Here is a 4,780-nt window from a genome sequence, read left to right as displayed (position 1 = left end):
TACAAAACTAAATAAGAGGTAATTGAAAAAGATCTTTTTATGCCTCTGCAGACAAATTTAGTTTGTGTTGTAGCCTTTAGATGGCAGGGTTTCTCAGGAATAACAATAAATCCACACAGTGCTGTATGTTTTATAGTCACATATTATAGTGCTCCTATTCTTTATGTACTGTGCTGTTTTTGGGAGGGCCTGGGGATTTTTTATTTCCATTACTGACACTGTAGGAGTTTGGCTCATCAAAGTATTTTTTTCATTTTAAAATGATAACACAAGAGACTTTCAAATATAAAAAAATGTTTTATCCTTCTAAGGCTCCAGACTAACTCCTGTAGGGACCGCCGAGAAGCTTGCCATACTATTAGACAACAAATTGTATCTGTTTAAGTGGCTGTTGAAAGACATTTGTGCTCCATCGAGAGTGTATCCAGCTGCTTGGGGCTCTCTGAGGTGAAAAACCGTCAGTGTTAAATGTGGTTGTGAATGTTTCCCCAGACTAGGAGTTAGTGGTACACTAATTACACAGTGGGCACGCAGCCTCAGTGGCACACTGCTGCCAGAGCCTTGTGTGACTGTATATCATTAGCATTGGAAAAGTGCATTTACCACAAAGGGCTGTGGTCACTCTAAGCCATTAAAACATGAAAGAACATACCCTGCTCTTCTGGAGAAGGAATTTGCAAGACATAAACAGCCTGTAAAATGGAAAACTACATCTGTGTCCATTTGTCTTCCTGAAAGGAGGCCAGATTTGGTAATTCTCACTCAAATTATTTCCAATAACAGAGAGGAGTCCAAATAAAGGGATTGTCTGACTATTTGATCCATCTGTTTGCAATGTGGTGTAGTAGTGGTTTTGTGCTCAGGATCTGAACTCAGTGGGAGAAATGATGGAGGCTTCAGAGCATGTTAAGGCCTTTCCTCAATTTACACTCTGGATTCATCTTATGTGTGATGAGTCCCTCTCTCAGCGGACACAGGAAACAACTCAGAGTCAATGCATTGGAACAAATGTTCTGTATTGTACTAAAGTATAAATGACATCAAATTAAATCTTTTTTTACAAAGCTTTTTTAAAAAAAACCTTCAAAGCGTTTTTAAACATGAACAAATTAACATATATAAACTGTATAGGCCTGCACATAATTGCAAATTACAATACTGAAAATACTGTAAGATCAATAGCGTGGCAATATAAAAAATAGACTACAGGAAATAAAAAAATCCAAATTAAACATGAATTACAAAGACAACATGAAACCAAATGCTGATCTTGGTGCAGCTCCAAGTGAAAGGTGAGGAGTCACCATAAATATTACAACAAATCATTCTCGGAACATGAATCATTGAAAACTTAATGACAAATGTAAAGATATTTGTTGAACAATTTCCCTCAAATCCTCAAATTTCACACTTTTGATGCTAGAGGAAAAGTCAGATGTTCAAAGCCTGTAGCAGTCAGCAGTAGATGAATAATAGTGTTTGTACAAAGTTGATTGTAACCTAACCAGTTAGGATGTTTAGTTATCAACCACAATGACACTGACAGACCGTCAATGAAATCAAAAGGGATTTTGGTTGTAGAAATCATTTTGTCCTTGTTTAGTCCCCTGTAAATAGACTCTATAAATGTTTCTCATGACTCCTTGTCAGTGTCCTGAACCTCAGGTTGGAAACCATTGTTGGTCCTCACAAGCACCAAGAGTGATAGTGTGGAGAACCCTAAGCGAGCTATAAAGCCCAAGTGCTCTTAAGCGTGTCGGTGAAAAAGTGAATTTAATCTAAAGGGACCTCTCTACTATGAGACATCATCCTGCCAGAAAATTGAGTTTTCTTTTGAAGTTGAGCAGAGATGCAAATGGCTGTGAACCGTCAGCTCTGAATATCTAAAAAGATAACCCTCATTAGGCTGAATACTGAGCTAAAACACCTTTTCATGTCACCTTAGTAAACAGCTTAATGTGTTCCGCTTTCATCTGCTGTTCCCCTGTGTCTGCGCTCAGCTTTGATCCACGCATGAGTGCCTGGGTATGATTGCACCTCAGCGCTGCAGGTTTGTCTCTTAATTTAGATTTTTGATGAGTCCTTCTTGAAAAGCCTCCTTCACATAATGGATGCAAGGCAGAGGTGTCATTTAACCTTTGACACCTCTCAACAATCCCAAACACAATCATGTCCGTGCAATAACGGAAAGGACTGCTGATAAATAAGTTTTACTGTGTGAACAATATCTTATTTGTGGGCTGGGGGGGAAAAAAGGCCAAAACAGGGAAAATAAATCTGGGTCAGTGAAAGAAGGATGACCTTTAAAAACAAAAGATTAGATACTGTGAATGAACAACAGTTGCATAAATCACTCAGTCAAAGGGAAACATTTCACTCAAAAAGATGAATCTCTAATACTTTGATTGTGACCTTTAACCTGTAGTTTTGGACATTTTAGTTAAAGCCAGTGAGGTAACTGTGTTATCTAAAATAAACACAAGACACAAGTGCCCTAATAAGAAGGATGAGTGCTCACACACACTTATACACACACATTGTGACCTCATGACCTCAGTGGCCACTACAACCCAAACTGCATTGCAAACTTCAACAAACCCAGGCTCTGTACATCCCACCCAAACACCTGGCCCCGAACGGTCCCCACACCTCAGGGCAGCAAGCATTCTTCTTCTTTCTGACTGAAAAGTAGATCTTCTCCTACCTTTACTGATAAATTACAATAATATTTATTTTATCAAAATTAAAGTAATAAAACAAAAACAAAAACTAAACAGTTGGTCAATCAAACTGAAACGATCTCAAACATTACCTGTTTTAACCTGCAGAGGGCAGAGTAAGCTCAGAGATAAGCAGTTTGCCTGAGAGGAGAGAAACTACACTTGGGTACCATTTTCATTTTTCATTTAATTTATTTATTTAAAGGACAGTGCACATTAATCAACATTTCTGTAAATGTGCCAGTGTTAGCCAACAGGCTCATTTTCAACTGTAGTCCTCTGGCAAGATGTTAAGCTAGGCACAGGGTGGCTAAAAAATAAAAACATTTTAAAGAATACACACAGCAACAGATAACAACAGTATAACATGATGCCAATATACTGGCTCCATTTAAACATATAACCATACAACCATTCATACCAACCACCATGGGTTAGACAGCACAGCTACAACAATACATAGCAACAGACAAACATGCACTCAGATTAAATACTATAAAAGGTGTTCACATTTTTGATTGAGTAAAAGCCAGTCCTTAAGACGGTGGGTGAATGTATGGTGGGAGGTGCAATTTCTAATCTCCACTGGCAATTGGTTCCATAATTTTATTAGACACACCTACTTTTAGCTTAAAATTAAATCTACCTGTATTAATTCACACCTTCTTTAAAAAAAAAAAAAATCCTTTATTTACGACGATGTCAAAAAAATCAAACAATTCAAACTAACCAAAAAGAATAATACTCAATCACAATGAGGTGAAATTATCATCATCTCGATTTTTCCCTGAGGGATAAGAGTGTCGATTTAAGGAGTGTTTTGTAAAAACGCAACTCACTCAGAGGTGTAAAGCATCGTACATTTAATGAAGTTATGACTTACAGCAAGCCAGTTGTATGAGCCTGCATTCATGTCAGACAGGGATATCAATACTTTAGCAGTTGAGTATGTAAATGCAATTTTTGTTGCATTGACATCAAGGTAACAAAAATGCTTTTTACAGATGCGTTATTGATTCATCTCAAAACTTGAATGAAAATCAATAAATATGATAGAGTTTTTCTAGATTATTTTCTCAACAGGACAGCGCAAAAATGTAACGGTGATATCTTATTAGGAGGCCTGAAGCCTGACAGTTACATCTCCTCTGTGTGAAGCATTGGTCAGTTCTTGGTTGAGTGATTCCTCCTGACCTCGGCGGGTCACAGCCGCGCCCTCTCTGTTCAAACTATCCATGTAGCTTGTTGACAGCAGCTCCTTCTGGGGCTGCCGGGGATCGGCCTGACGCTGACCTCCTGCCACTCTGTGAGAGGAGACGGAGGCGAGCGGTTTGCTCCTGCAGGAGAGGGTGAAGACGAGATGAGTAATGAGGAAAGGAGGAGAGTTTCTTGACAGCTTTTTGCCTTGCCTGATGCACACATAGGCACACATATGGTCGAGTTAATCTGAGGTTGTTTTACTCTTTCAACACACTCATTTCCCCGTGTGAGTCAAAGGGCAAAGTAATCATTTAATAAATTACTACTCTCTGTTTACTTCCTGGTTCTTCTTATAATGCTATAATTAGTTGTCAGGAGATAAGCTGTCAGGTATATAACGACAAAAATATTTTGACGGTTTGTAATTTAATTTGCAAGCTGATATAATGCAGTCTGAGCTGGTTCCTGTCCACAGGTGTGTTGACACTGTGCACAGAGAGACATGTGTTATTATTATTTAGAGGAAAATGATAGGCTTCCTCAGTGCTCATAAATAGTCAATCTATCATCACACAGAAGCACAAAGAGGAGAGAAATTAGCCCAGAATTTGTGCTGCAGATCAAACAGAAATGACAGAGAATCAATTAATGATTAATGTATTAATATGGCATCTGTTGGTGGCTGCGTTTTGAATATCAGCACGACTCCCCTCAGATGTTTAACCACCTGATACCATTGTGTTGGAACACAACGACAAGAGCTTTAGGAAGTGCTGTAGTGTCAGTGAGCTCAAATGTTTTGATCCACCTCCACGATGCTCATAAGATATTCAGTGCTCCAGTGCAGAAATGCGTCTGCA

This window comes from Labrus bergylta, chromosome 7 (genome assembly GCF_963930695.1).
Source record: "Labrus bergylta chromosome 7, fLabBer1.1, whole genome shotgun sequence".
NCBI classification, from domain to species: domain Eukaryota; kingdom Metazoa; phylum Chordata; class Actinopteri; order Labriformes; family Labridae; genus Labrus; species Labrus bergylta.
This window is presented reverse-complemented; position numbering follows the sequence as displayed.